The sequence below is a fragment of the Ptiloglossa arizonensis genome, chromosome 8 (assembly GCF_051014685.1).
Source record: "Ptiloglossa arizonensis isolate GNS036 chromosome 8, iyPtiAriz1_principal, whole genome shotgun sequence".
NCBI lineage: Eukaryota > Metazoa > Arthropoda > Insecta > Hymenoptera > Colletidae > Ptiloglossa > Ptiloglossa arizonensis.
This window is the reverse complement of record NC_135055.1, coordinates 11,035,538-11,057,205: the sequence shown is the minus strand read 5'-3', so window position 1 is coordinate 11,057,205 and position 21,668 is coordinate 11,035,538. Positions and strand designations below refer to the sequence as shown.

Sequence of the window (21,668 nt, the reverse complement as noted above, 5' to 3'; positions counted from 1 at the left end):
TACAATACTATTAAACGGCGCGAAAATACGCAGTTTGAATTACAGAGTGTAGAACCGGGTACAAGCTCGCGAAGTGTAATTATCATATAAAGGGGCTCATGTTTTGCAATTGAATACGTTTAAAATAACGTTCGCGTAATAAACATATTACGTTTGTATGTAAAGGAAAGTTATCGCGATACAGACAAGTTAAAAATAACGCTGAATATCAGTTCCCATGGTATTATGAAAATATTACGATAGTTTGTGGATTAACTAATTACTATGCTAAAAACTTGTACTCATACTTTTGTATATTTAACGAAAACATGTTACGTATGATATTTTCGCGTAAATGATATGTTTTGTATCAATTAAAATTCCTTTAATGATTTGATTCTTAACATAAGTAATTAGAATTCAATTATAGTAATATTTATTTTCGTATTTGTAATATTCACGATGTAATACTAGGATCAAAAATTCTTTTTTTGATTACATTTTTAAATTTGTCTAAATTCTTTGAATATATTGTTATGTTTTTAGATTGTATAAGAAGTCTTGGGCTTAAATATTATTCTTTGATTAGTGACTTCTGATTTGCAATTGCTTTCAAGTATTTAGAAAACATGTTTGTTAACGATTAAAAATTTCATTAAATGCAAGTCTTAGTTTTATAATACTGCTTATTGTAATTATTGCAAATTGAATAAATGATATTGAAACCACAAACAAATCTTATTTTTAAGTTATTCAATAAAAAACATTAATGAAATAAATATAAAATATACAATTTAAATTTATAAATTACTTAGGTAATTGTTTGCCCTCATTGATGTTGTGAATTCATTGTGTCCTGAATTAATTTTAATTTGATTAAAAAGTCGATAAATTTATCGTAATAATTACATAAATTAAAAATTCATAAAATTTCATTATGATTAAATAAATTAAGTCTGTAAGGATTTTAACACAATACACTGGAAATTTTCTACTTCTCGTTTTTTTTTAAATATTCAAACAAGAACAAAAATACTGGAATATTGCCAGCATACTTAAGACTTATTGTCAAAACCATTGTAATAACCAGAATATAATACATTACCGAATATATTTTTGTCTATAACCCCGAAACGAACATGAAAGATTTATTCAGAATGATAACTTCGACAACATATTTGTATATTTCATCGTGAAGATAAATTCGTGAAGAGATTAAATTTCTAAATAATTACCATTATTTATTGTACAAAAAGCAATTATTAGTATAAAAGTAAAGGAATTTATACATGGATCAAAGAGTGTGTGGGACGTTGAGCTCTTCACTTTATTATTAATTAAACATTCCATTTTTCAACATGTATCGTGGCATGTATACATCAAAAAGATTTCATCCTTCACTGAAGTTGATGATTTGGGCTCCAGAGCACGCACTAGTTTACTTCTTAATTAAAAATAAAGCTTTCCTTTGACCTTATTTTCGTACCATTGTATTCATGCACGCATATGGAACTCGTTTGTAATTCTGTTAATAACACTTCCCTAAGGAAGAAATTATGATCTGGTAACACGCAATACTTTTACCAAGAAGGACATTTCAAACAGAGGTTTTAGCGAATTAAAACGTTTATAGGAAGTACTCGTAACCGACGATATATCAATACGTCTTTTAATTTGTGATATTTGACAAGCATAAAAATAATTTGCCTCTAATGCGGTTAATCGAGACAAATAATTTTTAATACGCTTCCGTGAAAGAGCGGAGCAGTAATTATTACGTGTCGGAGTATTAATGATCTGTTTTGTAATTAAAACGATAACTGCGAATTTATAAATTTCCCATTGAATCTATAGATTTATTAAGTATTATTTGTGCAGTTTTCAAAGTTTTCAAGCGATACTGATTACGTTAAAAAATCATTGAAAACGTGTGCGAATGCACAATTTCATGTACAGGTTCAATATTTTCCCAACGTGATCACGTGGAATAATTATTTCCACATATGAATTTTCATGAATAAATACATCACGACGAGGGAGGTGCAATTGATGCGATACTATACACATATATGTTCTTAACAAAAATTAACGCAGACAAATACGTCACAATACTTTCCAACAAGAAACATGTGGTTTATTTAACTCTTTACAGATCATTCAACTATTTTATATAAAATGCAATTTTTTTTAGGGTTTATTTAAACATTTTAAAAATACGAATATGCAGCAATAAAATCAATAAACTCAATAAAATCGATAAATTTTCTTTACTATAAAATTTTCTTTTAAGTTGGAAAGTAGAAAAATCATCAGAGAGTTGTCAAAACTGAGATGTGTTAAACAACAATTGAATGTATTAAATGCAAAAAGTAAATGTTCTAATTTCTGTGAAAATATTCTGCTAATTTTTGTTTGCTTTACCGTAAAATATCAATTTCAGCAAAAACTGATATAATGAGGTTCTGTGGATGATGGTACAAAATATGGAAATAGCTTCTTTCACTGTCTACCAGTGTGCAATCATTTTTTCCTTTTAATTCTGCTTGCTCGTACAATGCAGTGAACCATGAGGAAACGTAGTAATTAAAAGTGCCGATATTTATCTACACAGAAATTCATTTTGTATCTCATTAACAATAGCTGCGCCTCACCTCAAGCTCGTTGGTTATTAAAAATCAATACATCGATTAAAAAATTACTGAGTTAAATAATTCACGCCATTAATACTATCGCTATGTTTTAATGACGTAATCTTTAGTATATTTTAATAGAATTATTTTATAACCGAAATTATAGTTCATCTTTTAGAATTATTGTTTTTTTTTTCGTAAACAATAAATAAGTTAAATTGCTTCTAATTATAAATTGAATAATACGATTTTATTTCTCGACGTATCATTAAGTATTTTGAAATAAAACTATTGTATCGAGTATAAAACATGAATTTTATACGTCAAACTTCTGTATAATGACATTTCAGGGACAAAGCTTTGAAATCAGAAATAATTCACAGCAGATTGCATTTAGAGGAAGTAGCATTAAGCTGATAGGTCGCATACATTATGAGATCGATGAAACGCGCAGGTTGAGTTTATTGGATACCTAATGAAATGTAAACTAATTTTTCAATAATACCGAGATTTATTTCATGGTGAATTGTAAACGGTATTATTGATGTTTATCATAAAATGCCACAAAAAACAATAACAAAATTATTTGTCAGTTATGTAACAGATGCAAATGATAGTACATAATTTGAGGGTGGTATAGAAATAACAAGTGCTGTAACTAAACGTTGATTATACAATACTTGATATAATTAATTGGATATCTGATATCTATTATAATTATTATATATATAATTACACTAAAATTATATTGTATGTGTACAAAAGTGATTTTACAAGTAATTTTGAAAAGTGTTAGTATATGTACATAAACTTCACCATATTGTTTGATTATTAAGAAAGCCAAAGAGAAATACTAAAAAATGTTTTTTGTATATTATTATACTAACAAATATATATGATTTTGTGTATCTGGAGACTATTCTTCCGAAATGATTCCCCGTATAAGAAAAAGAAATAGACAATAATTTGAAAAAGTAGTAGTACTATTTATTTGATTACTTCATTAATGGAGATCTAATGATATTCCAATACTTGCAATTATTTGCGTAAAACAGGAATACAAAAGCTTTCAAACTTACAGCACTTACAAATATAAGAAAATGTCACAAGACAAAGTTAAATGATTTTAAACGAGGCACTACTCCCATGTTTCTTTTCATGCACTTTTGTGTATCGTTATAAGTAGATGAGAAATGCTATTACACCTTCTATTTTCAATGAAACCCAATACTGTTGAGTGCATCAATCAATGCAGTCTTCATCCCTTGCAAAGAACTAGTATAATGTCATACTTAAAAATTGCTAATTTAAATGTTATTTTAATTGTAAGTTTGCTTAATTGTTTCGGTGTATGACACACTTAAATGAACTATTTCATTGTTTTCACAAAGTATTAATTTTTCGAATATATTCCAGTAATATTCTTATACATCCGTAGAATGACGTGCAAAATCGATCAATTTAATAAAAATCAATCTTCCATAAAAAAAAACAAACATTCACGATCTTGTGTTCTCAAAAAAAATGATCTCCGGAAAAATATTGTTTTCGTATGTTTACTCTTTCGAACAATTTAACTTTGTTCTGAATAATTTGTTCATATCTCTATAAGCAATGAAACAGGTCTAGTAGCTCAACCAGAGAGAGGTGAGGCAACATCCGTTTCCTTGCCTCTTCTATGAAAAAATGTTTCGCTTTTTTACACATCTGTAAAAATATCAATATTGCTATTCACGAAATTCTGAGTATATTGGCGAAAAGCTACAGAAAATTAGATGTGGTATACGGGTATAAAGCAATTTTGTCCTTTTTATTTGAAATTTCTTGTTGCGGCATAGATCTAGCCAGATGTTCTCGTTTAAGTGGTTCATTTTGTACATGTAGAGAGTACCAAGTGCATACGTATAAATATTTAAAGTGAGCGAAATCCGACTAATCGATTGGAGTTGAAATATTAAGCTTGACCCGATTCTTTAAAGTTAGCAAACGCTTCGTAGCGTGAAGGTTCACTCGTCCTGCTGTGCAGGCGTTTAAATGCGGAGACGTACACGTACATACACGCGCACATAAGTGTAGTATCCACCCTCCTTATTTTCCGCTGGTAGGACATTTTGCTGACAGCCTGTCTATGGCATTACACCGGCCATCTAATGTCGGGATAACTCAATCGAGAAGGAAAACGAGTTATCAGTGCTAATATGGTTTCATCGGTCATTTCCCAGCGATCGAAGAAAAGATTCGTCCATGACGCACAGGCAACGATCTTTTTACAGAGTTCCTATGTTGTTCAATTTTTTTCTTTAATGAGAATATATATTGCGGAAGAACTTCAGGGTATGTTTTTATTAGAAAACGTTACAACACTGTGAAAATATTTTGTTGCATAGTACATTTTTTATAAAGGGTTGATATCTGCGGGTAGGTTTTCGTTTTATTCCTTGTTCCATTTACTTTATATTCATGTGACACAAATCTAATGGAATTAAAAATAATTCTCTTAGTTCCAAAGATACGAATCAATATTTCAAGCATACTTTCAACCGTTTGATAAACGTTTACATATTATGTACGAATATTTAAATAATTTTGAGTCGTATTGAAAATATCTCGTACACATACGTAACTTTCATATGTAATGGTAAAAAATATTATTTATAATTTTCTCCTATTTTCTAATTATCGGTACAAAACTCTAGGTCAACTTTCTATTTAATATCAATAGCATATTAAAAAATTTGTTAAAAATTCATTTGAAACTTGTATATACTATACTAGAACATTTTACTTTTACTTCTTACACAAAGAATATATTACATTTCGTATATTAAATTGTGAATAAAAAATTCAAGATTACGTTAAATGTCTAATGGAATTCCTAACGCCAACCGTCAATTAAGTGCATGCGTATTACTCCAATGCAATTCTGAACCATAGAATCTTCACGGTATGAAATTCTGATTTGGATAATTTTATAATATCGCTTCATTCGAAATAGTGAAATGGATATTAATTAAATAATTACTTAAAGCTTCAGGGAAAATGTTGAAAATCTTTTACGAACTTTTTAATTAACTTTGAACCAACAAACTAATTTTTATATTTTAAAAGTTTTCTTTTATCAAAAATTCAGGACAAAGTATAACGATAGAATGTTCTGAATACGTTTCCATGTATTAAAAACATTGAGCTGAGAAATAGCTGCACGGTAGTAAGTTGCTATTATAAGATAAGGATTATGTGGTGAATTTTAATACCGGCACAGTAATTTTGAAATCCATAATTTTCATGCATTTACTAATTTCATGCCGATTTACCATAAAAGATGACAAAAAGTTATTTTCATACTTTCGATCGATGGTGTGTGGATAATATTTATATAGTAAAATGTAACATAATAACGAGGAATATATTGAAGATAATATAACCGCACGACGCGCGTTACTTCGACCACATTATCGACTAATAAATTAGCGAACAAGGAATAGAATATCGTATCACTTTGAAATCTAGAGAGTAACTTTCAAATAGATCGTTGTTCTGCTATCAACTAACAGATCTATTTATTGACGTACTCAGGGAATATTAGTAAAACATAATAAATTGTTAACATGTTTTACATTATTCTTCCTCCTTTGGAAAGTGGTCGTCTCGACGCGTGGATAACGCAAAACTCAAAATAACTCGAAGGAAATAAATGCTGCTATCTAAAACAAAAATCTCCACAAATATATTCCCTTGTTACCTCTGCTCCAGCTATTGTATACATCTTGATATTCATCCAATTGGAGTTGACCAACTTCTCATTGTGTCAGACCCTCGTTCTCCCCCTTGAGTCTTGAGATTTGAACACTTCTTTTTTAAAGTTTTCTCAGGCGACACCATGCTCTCGCTTTCCACGACGACACATCCTCTCCTTGAGTGAAAGCTGGCAAGTAATTTCCGTAAAAACACTCCTGGCTGAAAAAGTATTTAACACAACAAAACCTGCGCGGGATTTTCCAATCAGCTTCCGTTTCGATATGCATCCAAAGTCCCGGAGGCAAACAATGCAGGAACTATGAGGAAAACGGTGGTATCTTCTCTTGTGAGATCATCTTCTCCCAATTGTACGTCGTCCATCTTGTGCCACTTGTTTCTTTTGTATCATACTGTTCTCACTTTGGCTCCTTCGTGCTCGATTCCGCGCAGTCCTTTAAACATTCCTTCAAAAATTTGCTCGCGTCTGTTCGTTCGTAGAACATTCCGTCGGGATCTACCCAACCCAAACTGTTCCCAGTCGCCAGCTTTGCCAAGAATTTCTTCATGTCTATGATGATCATCTTGACTGCGATCGCCGTAGGTTCCCAGTCTTTTCGCGGGATCTCTTTCTGCGCGACCTTCCTCAAAGGTTGCTTTCGAGTATCCCCAACCCTAACTGGAACCTCTCACCACTGCAGTCCTATTAGCAGTCCAGACGAAAGTGCCCCATGCATTCGCATCTCCATCAACCAACAGAACTCAGCAAATTATTCCTCTCGAAAACCCATTCATGCGCAGAGTCAACTCTCAACGCAAATCGTCAAAACTTTGTCAATTGCACAGACTTGTCCTTCAGTTCCAATTTTTCATGGAAATTCTTTTGCAATGGGGTTTTCTCGTTACGACGATTCATTGGCGTTCTCTCTGTCTTTCTTTTTGGGATTTGGACATTCCCGCCTGAAAATGTCTCGCTTGTTCGCAACTCCGGCAATTCCTAGGATCGGGTTTTCTCTTCTTCTTTTGAGAAAAAATGGAGGCGGATTTAATCTACGAATAAAATGGTAATGTTACGCAATTGCAAAAAAAAAAAAAAAAAAATGGAAGTAAACGGAAGAAGAGAAACGTCTTTAAAGAGAAGGTTAGCACCTGGAATTCTCTACGTTTGCCAGCTGAGCATAGCAACCTTCATCGCAGATCGTGTGGTCTCTTCTGGAGACTCCTTCTGCTGTAACGCCGCCCGCTCCGCATTTAATCAAGCCTCCAGCTGTCGCATTTTAGTTGCTCATAACCTAGTCTCCAACTGACTGAACATTAGTAGAACATAATAAGTCATTAATATGTATGTCAACATATTTAAAATATATTTTCAATTTGTAAAAGGCAATACTAATGTAGTATGCCCTTTAAGTGTCGTTAGGTTTTTTTAGATTTAAAACATTTTATTTTCCTACCATAAGATTACTACAAAATATAATGAAAGTAAGTTGAACTATTCTTTCTCTCTCTGAAAGCGCCATTATAATGAAATTTCGTCAATAGTTTTCATAATTTTTTAATTGCATTGTTCAATTCCTTACAATTTTAATAAAATAAACACTATTCTATATTTATCTTTCGTTTCTTTTACCTTAATCCTTTACCTTTTACCTTAAGTTTATCACTCCATCGTCCTTTTTAATTTCACAGTTTTCGTTTTCTTTCGTCAATTTTGGTACTTTTTCGTTATCACTTTCTCTTATTTGTTCTATCCTACTTTATTCTATTCTAGTCTCTTTACTTGATCTTCGATACTTGTGCTTCAGTTCCTTTGGTTCGTTTCTTCGCTCGTATAATTGTTTCGCATTATTTTTCGTTGTTTACATTCCCTTTGTCGTTCTTTCCGTTCTCTTATTAAGATCTTAATTCTGTACTTGAAGTTTTTTTATCTTTTACTCTTTTTAAAAATACTTTTGTACATACTCATCTTCGGCTCTCTTAGAATACTTCTTTACTGTTTCGACTCAAAGTACGATTAAATGACGGTTTCTTAATTTGCTCCGAATTTCCTCATCTTCTGAATAGCGTGGACGAGCACCGTACAACTGTTCGTTGTACTGTCCCGAAATCTTATTGTTCGGTCGGTTATTGTACACGCAGAGTCAGAAACCGCCTTAACGGAGGGATTAAGAGGACTATTTGCTGCTATCCGCCCCTCGTAAACTCAGCGTACTGATTACTTCCTGCCGGTACCGCAAATTTTATAACTTCAACGAGCAAATAATCGTTAATTCTTTTTACTTTTACTGTTACTTCCACGTAGTTCGCTTTCCAAGAATTGTCCCACCTTTCTACACTCCCTTCCCCTTATTTCGATAACACTAATCCGGCTTGCACCTAATTAATATTTAGATTCAGTTTTTGTTATTTCAGGTAGTTGAACTGACCTAGAGAGCGTACTTCCAGGCTTCCTTTGCTTATTCATTAAAAAAAAGTATTATACCTATCGATTTCAAATTTTGTTCACATATTTGTATATGCTTTGTATACTAGGTTGTTCAATAAGTTTTATCGGCAAAACTTATCGTATAATCTATTATACTTTAAGTAATTGTATACATTTTTTAAATCATCATTGATTGTTCATTGTTGTGTTAGATATCACTATATCGACGAACATAAACAGAAAGATTCATGGTGTACATGTTTTAAACAGATCTGACCATCTGAACCAAAGAAAGCAAACAAATTCTTACTCTGTACAATTGTCGTTATAATGGAAACGTGAAATATGAGTTGCTTTAAAATATTGGGACGTTTGAAATAAGATTGTGATCATGGCATGGGATTTAACATATGAAATGTAGCAAGATGGCGGCATTTTTACGATACTGGTACAATAATACTTATAATGAGAAAACTGTATTAGTTATACTTCGTATAAGATCGTACTGGTAAAGAATATATAGCGCGTACTTTTTCCGAGACATATTTAACATTTTAAAACAGTATAACAATCATATGTACGTACGTCCTTTTCGACCTTGTTTTCGAGTGATAGCGAGTTTTGTGTTCTAGCAACTTGTATCTGATTACCTACACGCAATATACTCAAAATGACCACCTTGCGTGTCAGCGATATTCTCTAAATGTTTTATCTTTGATCTTCTCATCCTTTCGACACATTCAGGTTTTTCTTGGATTTACTGGAAACCTTGTTCAATTCTCTAGTGGAGTATTTCAATGTTGCCCATGGATATTCTGTGGGTAATGAATTTTCTGATCTATCATCTAACGTATTTAAGTTTTGAGGTATTAATGTTTTTAGAACATCCAAGTTAAAGTTAGTAATATTTATCGTTACGATAATTTTCTTCGGCACGATTCAAACTTCTAAGGCTTATGGTTTAGGTATTACTAATTTCTTCCAGATTGTCTTATCGGCTCATTATTATGACATTAGCTATGGCGCTAACGGAACCCTAAGTTACTTGAAATAGTTTCCGTTAGACTTTAAGGATCTTACGCTCTTAGACTGTTACATTATACATTGATTAGATTTCACTTAGAATACGCTTCTGCGATGTATTAGTCTGGATATGAATTAATTCTTAAAAGTGTTCAACACAAATTTTCAAGATTTAACAAATTTGAAGCTTGCTCGTGAGAAATGAAATTTTTGGTGCTTAAGACAAATCCAGCAATTGTTTCTTCGAAAAGAATATTTACTCATTGTTACAATGTTCTCGACCATGGTGTAGGTTTTGTGTGATAACAAAATCTGTAAAATTTAAAAGAGTTCAAAGTAAATAAGTAATTAATGAATGTAAGTAATTCACAAGATGGCGTTACTTTGAAGTTAAAGAAGCGAAAAATGTACACAAATTGCGTCTTCTTTTATTAATAAGAAAACAACCATGACAGATATTGATGTAATTCTAGTTCCACGAGTAGGCGGACGTGTTTTCTACAAGCTATTAAAATTTCAAGTCGAAAGCTTTCTTAGTTTCTGAAATATCACTTCTCTAAACTTGAAAAATGTAACTTGGAGAAAAATGGCTCTAAACTTTCCAATCGCCATTCTCCGCCGCAACAGAAACCGCCTTCCTCAAACTCCCGTAACTTTGTCGATTCTTCGAATTTCAGCCTAAACTTTTACTAGGGCATTCTTAAGACTCTAAACCGTAAGAAAACGTAGAAAGGGAATCGATTTTTTGGCCGCGCGAGAGAGTTCCCTTAATTTCTCAAAGGAGAGGGCGAAGAGAGTAGCCCCGATTGCGAAGAGCATACTTTCACGCCCATGGCGATCCATTACAAAGAAGTTACACTCGTTTGTACGTTTAGAAGTGTAGGCACAGGTAACGAATGAAAGAGAACGACGAAGTTGACTGATATAATTTTCTAAATATTCATAGAGCGCCATGTCCCTCTGGCGAACGACGAAGCCTGCCAGCGACTCGGGACACCATAAATATTCTATGTTGCGCCATCGTAACTTGAAACGAGAGACGAATACGGGATATCTCAGGTGGCAGCTTCGCACCTAGTGTGCACGGGGAACGTAACGAAATATTAAGTTATGTAATTATCCATGTAAATTGAACTTTCCTTTTGCTTGGTCGGACGAGCAATCCCCAAGATTATTCGGCACGTACCGATTAATTTAAACGATAAACGCGAATCTCCGTAAGACGCGTCCAGCCTTTCGTTCCGTGCTTTTAACATTTATATCGATCTGAATAACATGTGTAACCGATCTTCAGGGAAATGAAAATTGTATTAGCCGCGCGTGTCGTAAATATTCCAATCTGGACCGTTACGTATTCAAGTGACTGGGAAATGCAGGGTATTATTATTCATATTGTGCGACAACGAAAGCACGGAACGGAAGCTAGTGGAAAACAAAGATTATCAACGATTCAGAAGGTCTCTGAATTTTCCCGACGGATTTCTGAAAGTATGCTAACAGTGAACCGTACAAATGTTTCGCGTTGCACTAGTCAAAGTGGGACAGGAGCGGACGATTACGTATGGAACTTTAAGAAACGTTCTGGAACCGGAGAGAAGCAAAATAATCTCCATTTTCAACGATAATAGGAAAATAAAACTCGACTCGGGGGATTTTTCGATAATAGAACGCGAATTTCAAAAATCGTTCGTTCGTTTCAGATTAAATTCTATAAATATCACGAGTGAACAAATAATGCAGGAGGATCATTCTTTTAGCTTTTTACCAAGTTTTCTCGCATACTTAACTTGTCTGGAATTAACTTTCTTTTTTACCTTGGACTTTTTATGGTACGCGCGCGAGAAATAGGACTCGCTACGCGCAATTTCCTCGTACGTGTACCATGGATAAACATTTTTTTCCGACGGTAGGAATGTTTCGAAAATCCTCGATGAAAATATTTACAATCCCAGAATTCATAGCTTTCTTAGTAGCATAAATTTTCTCGTTATGATCCTATGGTTTTTTCCATTCATGAATTGTTTCGTGTCTTGTTTCCGTAGTTAGTCCTATGCAGTTTTCTTTTCCTTTTGATTCAAGGTACGACGATCAGAATTAGCGTTAACCGTTAAAATATAATTGATTTGTACGAATATCATTCTGCTCGTTTATCGTAAACACACGCACAAGAAATGTAACGTAACAAGTTTTTAATAGTCGAGTGCAAACGATCAAACGCAATTCAAGTTTCTTAGTAACTTCTTAAAGTAACTAGAGCTAAAGTGTCGAAATAAAGTATTAAACTTTGATCGTTTTTGTTCTCAAGACTATTAAGGAGTTGTTATATTCCTTTCTCTATTCATATCGTTATAGAAGAACATTTTAATAGACATGTTCGGATAATAGTGTGTTCGAATAATAGATTGTTTCGATGGCAGAATATTTGGGTATTGGTCAAAGAAGATTCTTAAGAATTAAAAAATTTGTATTCACGTATTCTATATAGAAAATTTAATTTGATTCAAGTTGATCATAAAATTGGAATTTAAGGGATTAATCAAAATAGGAATTTTTAAAATAATTAATACTTTATCGTGTATCTTTTGTATTGAGTAATCCAGGAAAGTTAAACATTCCTATGATTCTGGAACTGTGGATAAAATTTTGGCAAAGATGTCAATGTATATATAATATAGATTTATCGACTCATTCGTATATTTACAGTTGTTCAAAGTTGAAGTGTCATAGTATTTTTTTTACAATGGAAAAAACGCAAAAATTTATTGAATAACTCAGTACATATACTATATGAGGATTCGTTTCTCTCCTGTGTAATATTCGATTGTTTAGAAAAAAATATTTCCCAAGGAAATTAATGCTGTTACAAAATGGAGTATATAAATTTGTATCGATGTAAATTGTATGTTTATGTAATTAAGTATTTCGGTGAAAACGACTTAGTTGGTTAATAATCTCTACCCGATTTGGACTTTTATTTGCGAAATAATTTACATTCAAATTTAAATAGTAAAACCGAAATGCTACTAACACCCTCTTACAGTATTTAAGCAATTATATTAAATATTTATACTTCAATGATTTTCGAAAAGATTTAAAATTAAACATGAAATATAATCTGACTCTCCTAAAATGTTACTTTTCAATATTATACGAGAAAGAAGCCTTTGGGCGTAACAAAATTAAATAAACCGAAGCTTGGTAATTATTAGCATTAATTATTACACGAGCGTTATTATTATATAATGTTTAAGCTGGTACGATGAGGTGTATTACAATTCTATTTTCCTTAATTTATGAGTTTATGTATAATACATTGAAAGCTGTTCGAATTGTTAAATATTAATGCACAAGCATTGCAACAATTATTAAACTCTTCAGATTATCCAAATAAGTGTGTCAACGGAAGCAATGTTTGTTTGCGAACGGTACGATATAAATTTTGTGCAACAGGATACGATACTGTAGATATTCGCCATCACGGCTAACCAGTCAGTTTCCATGGCCGACATCTAACCAACGTTGGATCGATTCTATATCCGACGTCCTTTGGGAAAACTAATCTTCTTCCCAGATACGAAGCTAGGAACACACGATTTTTGTTCAAACGTCAATTTCACTGGGATATTCTCAAAATGTTTTCTCAAACTTCACCGGCATATAGTGAAATCATTTTTGTTCCTGTTTTTGAAATAAGAAGAGAAACTTGTTAAAGCTGCTTTTCGTTTTTCACTGAGGAATTATATACCAAACTATTTTCGCATGACTCGAACAGCGAAGAAAATTACAATTGCTAACAAGTAAGCCAGAATAATTGACGAGGAATCAAAATTCTGTTTGTGATAATATTTTTTATTTTTCGACCGACAATAATAATTCTAACTTAACTTGGATGCTACAACATCCATAAATATAAGCAGATATCTTAGAAATATTGAAGAGTAGCAGTGAGTATGAAACTTTGAGATGTAAAAAACTGAAAGTTTATGGATTTTCTGATATTGATGACAGCACTGTGAAAATAATGAAATGGCATGTTTCCAAAGAGATCTATACAACGTCTATCGAGAAAGTAAAGAAGTTCTGAAAGACTAGCTTTCACAATTGGCTGAAAGCCAATTCTCGTTTACCTGATATGTCTACTCTCTGAACGTTTAAATAATGCTGTTACGCCACGAAAAAGAAGTTCATCTTCAGTTCACAAAGAATTAGAAGTTATTTTGAATGGAAACAATGCTTTTGAGCAAAACTAAATGAATGTTAGAAATATGTATTTATTGTGTACGAATAATTTGAAACGTTTGAATGGAATGTCACACACACACACAAACAAAGTGTTTGTGCTACCCGTATTACTAGCCAGTGATTTTTTCGGAAATTATTGTGGTTACAAAAAAATGGGAGAGAAATGTTTCATATTTTGTTATGATCAATAGGACAGTGTATATCAATTTTGCATATTTATAATTTTTTCCGAGAAATGAAAGTGACCTTCAATTTTTTTAACGAAATGCCATATATTTTTCATATCATATGAACGTATGTGTCAAGACATCATCTACTAGTTGGATTGACCAATTTTTAGTCTAGTACAAACAAATAAAAAATTGGCGATATTTGGTACAAATTGGTCGATTGTTGGACAAACACTGTAAAAGTTTATATATTTTTTACTGTGTTACACTCTAACAATACGAAGTGTCAAAAGAAATATCGACATGGCGTGTAATTCTTAAAAATAAAATTTAAGTGAAAATTGAAATACGTCCTGTCGAGAACGGGCTATTTCATAAAGAGTAAAGTCTGTTAAAAGTTTTATTAACACGAATTGAATACAGCTACGTAAAGTTACGATTGCCACAGAGTTACGCGCACAGTTTTTTCAAGAAAGAATTTCGCCATATTTCTTTTTCAACATTTTATTGGTAGTTAGTTCAATTGAATTTTCTCCGAACGTGTACGTGGACAAAGTTTGCAGCAGGAGCAAACCTGACAAGTAACTGCTTGATGGGCTAACATGACTCTGAGAGTGTCTTGTTGCGGAAGACTAGCCGAAACTCCAACTTGTCCCTAATATTCCAAACTACAATTTAATCTTTCCGTAAGTATCTCCATAATAATGACAGGTAACATGTCTCATAACCGTACATTATATGCAGGGTATTGAAACAAAAATATGTACAAATTTTTAGAGTATACAGGAAGCTGCATACAAAGTGCTTTATATCGAAATCAATAGTATCGGCTTCAGTGGTCATTTTCGATTTTGGTAACGTCAGTGATGTCTTTGAGCTTTCAACGGTAAGAATAATATTACACTAATCTCAAATAAACAAATACAATTGTTTCTTTTTGAAAGAAACGTGAATGAAGGAAAAGAAAACACGAAAAGAAGAATCAGTTCCGCTTGTGGTTCAAAATCTAATTTCAATAATGGCATCGTACGTTTGAAAGAATGTCACTAACACAATAAACGCCTAAGGTATTTCGTAACACGAAGAACTAGCTTGATCTGCTTACAAGGAATGAGGGAAGTTGATCTAAATATGTGCCCTATTTGATCTTGTTTCTGAGTCATAGTCATGTTTCTACTCCTAGTAACATACAAGCGTTTACTTTCATAGAATATGCTTGAAATAGCCACTTCTATGTTGACCATATTTTCTTGATGGGAATAGATCAATCTTGTGTCAGTTTCTTGAGTAATCAATTGGACTATTGGAAGAAGTCCCAGTTGATGTTGTACATCACATGTGGTTTATGCATGACGGTGCACCGCCACATGTTAGCCGTGTAGCTAGACATTTCTTGAACGAACGATTTCCTAACAAATGGATAGGTCGTGCAAGACCTATGGCTCGGTCTTTTCGTTTCGCAGACTTAAGTTCACTGGATTTTTATTTCTGGGTAGACTTGAAGACAATTGTTTATTCAACATCCATTGTCAGGGTTGGAATACTTTGTCGAAGTATACAACAAGGCTACCAAGGTCGAGAATTTTTGGTAAAAATAAGGAGATACACATTACTGGGTTACAAAAATGACTATAACTTGAAAAGAGGATTATATTGGATACTCGTTTATACGAAATTTTTCAGCTAGTCCCAAATGTCATGAAATACTCTATATATTTCCAAATCCATGTACACCTTTATAAACGTTCTACGAAATGATTTCTAATACATCACATATTGAATGTATTAGCGTACACCGACTAACGTCATGTGAACTCCATCGTCCCTTTACTTTTCGATACGTACGATATACTGGCTCAAAAAGCATTAGTAGTGCGTTGACACGTGTCTCGTGAGTCACTTGAAAAGAGCACAAAAGCTTGTACGTTAAGTGCTATGCATTTATTAGTTATAAAGTAATATTTGTCGACCGAGGGTCTGTCAGATCATATTAGGGTACCCTAGGATTAAATATTACATGACTCGCATTGGGAGAGTTCATTTTCATTCACGTGCGATTGAAAAGAAAATCAAATAAGAAATTTGTACGAATTTATATATTAGATAAATAATTAATGATTATACATTTGTTGAAATATCAGTAGTTGAAATTATTCATTTTCAATATATGTATGTATACTTGTGACATTTTACAGATATTTGTGCTGTGTCTTAAATTTTAGGAGCATGCATTATATTAATATGATTTATGAAATAACCTATTTGTTATAAACGCAACTAACGTTTCCTAGATATCATTGAAGAATATACATTTTCTGAAGGAAAGAATTTTACATAATATTTATTGTGAGTTGTAAATATTCTTTCACCGATACTGATGCAGTTCATATTCTGCGTAATATGTAAATTTGAATTACAACGTCTGCTATGCAAACTATTTTACATATATGCATACTTTGCTGGGAAATTACTTCGCGCAGCTTTGCAGTGAGTTTGAATTGCGTTCCTAAAGTTGAGTTCAATATCGACTATCCTATCGCTCATCTTCAAGTCCTGGTGGTACTGATTAATCTCGCGAAATCGATTACATTGACTAAAATAACATACTTTTAGACCACATAGCCGATGATTTCAATTTATACATAAATGTAAATAGCAATTGTTTTAGCGTTGTTATTGTCACAAGTTAAAATTACTTAAATATCAACCTTTTGATTGCTGCACTCTAAATTATTCTAAATGCCCAGATTAAAGAAACTACCTCGAATCTAAACTTCTTTATTTTTCTGAACAATTCTATAATATTTTTAACTTTCTCGTATAATTTTTACATATACTCATGAGTGTAACATCTCAAAAATAAAATTATACAGGTAATTTAACATAAACGATTTTCCTATTATTGATTAAGTCTACATTGAAAAGATTATGATAAGTAATTTTGTAACAAATAAATAAATTGTTTCGTTCTGTTGAGAGTTATGCAATGTAGATTCGCTTAAAATAAATGTATCATAATCTCTGTATAATTTATAATTAAGCTCACTGTGGTTTAGGTACGAATCGTACATCATTAGATGTAACGTTGCAAATGACTGTACATTCTTAATACAGATTGAGAAATCATGATAGAGTAAAGAACTTTTAGTGGGCGCAATTGCGTATTTGGCCTCACAAGACCGCAATCCTTAGTTATCCGTCGTATTCATCTGATTCAGGTTTCTGCGACTATTTTCCCTTTGCCAAATTGAAACTGAAACTCAAAGCAAACGACACGACACGATTTCGGTCAACCAAAAGACTTTGAACGTCACTCTTTCGGTCATCCGAAAGCAGGAATATTAGAAATGTTTCGAAGTTTCTATAATAACTATGAACCGTGTTATTTGAATTGATAATAGAAATTGTATTAATTTAAGTTCAGAAACATTTGTGACAAATAATGCATACAGGACGAGGTACTTAATACTTATCTTTAGAGATGACAATAAATTGTAGGTAGACATTATTGGATTTCGAGTATTTTGTTCTTAAGTTGAAGCATAGACGAAATTATATATTTTTTATTTATATTTTAATAGAGGTTATTAAAACGAATACAATGTTCAAGGTCAGTCAAAGTCACTGAAAATCAATATCGGAGAAAAGTATTTTATTTCGATAGAAAAATAAATCAGTTCTACTTGGAATAATATGGTGGTTAACTCGATAGAATTTTAAATATTTTACCAAAGAATACCTTCACAGTTCGATGACTTTTAAATGGAATGTGAGTAAAGACTGAGATTAATGATTCCCAATGCAAAATCCTCTCGGGATATTGAATTTCAGAGATTTAATGCGACTTCCGTTTTAATCGGAACCAACTATTACCGGTTAAATCCACTGTGCATTGACGGGACATTTGCGAAATTACCACCTGTAACGAGTTTCAGTAGTCGTTCTTTAGATTGTTACTAAATATATCCAAACACAGCGCAATGAAAAACTCATTAAACTTTTAAAATAACTTTCTCTTCGAAGAATAGTTAAATAGAAGGTCAGATTAAATGTCCATTCAGTTAGATTCAATACATATTGGATTGTTTCATAAGTTTGTCTTCTTTATTTTTCTACCGTATAAAGTAATATTTTAATCTTACCTATGAAGTTTACGAAAAAATGCAATCGCCCTCTCTTTGCACAACCCCTTTTTAGGCAACGACACGATCCCATTAGTATCGAATTTCTTCGGTTTATTATCAAAATCTTTTTGTAAACCATTTTCTATTGCGTTTATATTGTCAAATTTCTTACCAGTTGATTAATATTATAATAATCGAATTAAGTAGAAGTTCGATGATGCAATATCTGGAGAATAAGGTGAATGGGATCAAATTTCCCAACTAAATTCATCTAACTTTTCAATTTTTCAAATTGAACACAATACAGATCGGCATTAATTATCTGATTTTGTGGAGCACCTCGAAATAAATACAAATACATTACGAACAATTGAGACGTGAAGGATTTTAGGGTGGTAATAGTTAGCTAATTGTAGACATGAAAAAAATTACGATTAATAAAAACAATCGCAAAGTGTGTAATGAGAGTAGTTAGCAGTTGTACTCAATCTGCTTCTTAAGACAGTACACGGGTACATAAGTTTATTGCACGGTACTTAGGTACTACTATGCGTTTACTATCCATATCGTAGCTTAACCAGGTCTGTAGGTAGCTTAACGAGCTTCTCAGTCAGCTTAACTAGCTTAATTGCCTTCTCAGGCAGCTTAATTAACTATTTAGGCAACTCTCGTTACCTTTATAAGGGACAAATGTAATTTTTAATATTATTATTACATATCAAACATCGTTGTTAATATTATTGACGACCATAGTAATAATTGGTATACGAATTTATGATAAAATTCTGCGTTTCTTCGAAAGATTTATAACTAATTGTAGTAGTGTAGTATATTCCTTACGGTTACTTTTATATTGCTTTTGTATGGTAAACAAACAGCAGGAAAATTAAAAACAGTGTTATTTTATTTGTTTGCAGGTAACATGACATTTATTGGAGGTGTCTGCACAGCAAACACATAGAGGTACGTAACTTGTAATTTGTTAGACGCGTGTTACTAGCACAAACTTGTACAGTTCGAGAGAACCATTATTTTCAACATTTACATAATTGTATACGGTCCTGGCCGTGCAGATGACGGTTTTTATAATCTTGGATTTGGAACAGTAGGTTCGTTTTTAAGGGTGTTCCCATTCTATGTCATGGGCTAAAAATGGCGCCATTAGATTCATCTCGACGAGAGCTCTTCAGAAATGTGTCATAATAACTGTACATTCATTTAATCCAGTATGCCGCATAATATAACATTGTCCTTTTGTAGTATTCGCGATACATTATTTATGTTTATGATGTACGTAGTTTTGTAGACGCACGAAGCAAAAGTTAAATGAAAAGTATAATTTCAAACAGAAAATCCGAACTGCGATGAAGACAGATGGCGCTGGAAAAGTATTATGAGCGTGAATACCAATGTATACCTACTCTATCATAATTTTACACTATTCCGTGTCTCCAAATATATATGTTTTAAGGTGAGTTCTCATTTGGATGACCTAAAACAAGGAGTATCCTCAAGAAGTTATAAAGAGGAAACTACAAAACCGCTGGTGTAAAATTTATTAGATATACATACTAATCATCGAAGAATTTCTACAAATTATCACATATCAACGTAATTCATAGTTTTTTAGAAGATAGTTGCATTTCTCTTACGGAAGTAATCCAAAACTTTATTATTTATTAGTGTCTAAGTTTTAAAGTTTTTTATCTGCACTCTTCTTCAGGACGCGATACTTTCTTCAAACTCTCGTAATTTTTTCTATCCTTTGAAATTCAGTTTAAATAAATGCTAAACGGAGTTCTATATTTATGTATGTTCCATTGTCTACATCAAAAGAATCCTGCATATTGACTAGATTAATCTATATAAATAAAACATAGTCCTGTCTCTTTGTTACCATATCATGATAACATTTTGAATGTATACATAGGGTAGTTCAACTTAAAATATAAACCGAATAATCTCGAAAAGTTCCCGTCAAGGCGATTGATGTCCCCCAGAGAAGTGCTAAATATGTAATATTTTGCTCGGCAGTGCCTTTGCGAAGCAGCAAAAACCTACGTGACAAAAGTTCTTGCAAATTAAATTTGGAAGTACAAATGTTCGGTAGATTCGTGACCAATCAAGATAGAAGGATAACGTTTTTTTTTTTTTTGCGTAAATGTTTGTTACCGCGTTACGAAAGGACAGCTAAGGAAATTGTAATAAAAGTTGGAGCGTGTCCGTAGGATAACTCAATTTGTAAGGTAAGCTATATGACGTCGCAAAATTCTTGCCGAAAGAGAGGGTTGTGAATAACGTCATCTATAAAATGTACACTGTCTCTATTACAGTTGCTTTTACAGCGAAAGAGATCGTAAAAAAGTTTTTGGAAATTAAATTTGAATACATTTTTATTGCATCAAAATTTTTGATAGCAATCGACAGTAACCGAAATATCGATCGGATTCTTTCTACCTTTAGTATCTTAGAGCCTTTTTTATTTGTTCCCCAGAATTTAAAATAGAAGCTTGGAAGGAAACAATATAAATCCATTTGTTTGTATAACAATATAAGATGATAAATTATTTGAACGAAAAGTAAATTCTTTGGACGCTATTGCAATTTTATTGCGTGGTCGAAGAATTTCAGAAGAATAATGATGAAAACAAGAGAACTGTCCTAGGACGACATAAATGAGCGGGATAATATCCGCACATTTGCATAAAAGTTTTCGCGACGAAAATCTTACTACGACTTGTTCCTTTTAACTTGAAATTGCTCTCGTTTGGAAATTTAGAATCTCTTCTTTCCTGAACTTATAAGTAGAATTTCGCTCCTCTAAGAACTATTCATTCTTTATTCCTCTCGAACTTTGAACTTTGGGCTCCAAAGTCCCGGGAAAGTTGAAACGATCGGATAACCGTTTTAATGAAATTAGATATGAAAGCGTCTGTTTAATATTATAGTTAAATAAATTTTTTTATTTTTCGAACTGTAATCGATGTTTATAAAATGTTCATATGTTGGGAAACATTTGGATATTTAATTCGATAAAAAGTAAATTCCTCGTCCATTTACATACGTACTGTATTTTGTATTCAAATACGGAACATAATAAGTACATGAATTCTTTTTGAATATTTGGCATGGTATTAATACGTTTAATTAATTTTTAAACTAGACATAGAGTAATGTTCTATAAATTTTGAACTTAAATATTATTATTGTACAATAAATTGCATTATGATTCTATATTGAAATATATATTCTCACATTTATTGAAACGCATATGCATAAGTACGTAGAAAGAATCGATAATTGTTATTCGTGATACTAAAAAGTTAGCACTCGTTAAATT

The 21,668-nt window shown here is 32.3% G+C and overlaps 1 protein-coding gene across 6 annotated transcripts in view; it reads left to right on the top strand.

Moving 5' to 3' along the window:
* The window catches only part of LOC143149887 (1-phosphatidylinositol 4,5-bisphosphate phosphodiesterase epsilon-1), a 577,853-nt gene that overhangs the window by 6,656 nt on the left and 549,529 nt on the right, over positions 1 to 21,668 (top strand). For all 6 annotated transcript variants that reach the window (XR_012992898.1, XR_012992897.1, XM_076317680.1 and 3 more), the window contains exon 2: positions 19,246 to 19,291. The gene's annotated coding sequence lies outside the window, so the exon portion shown is untranslated. The remainder of the gene's footprint in view (positions 1 to 19,245; positions 19,292 to 21,668) is intronic.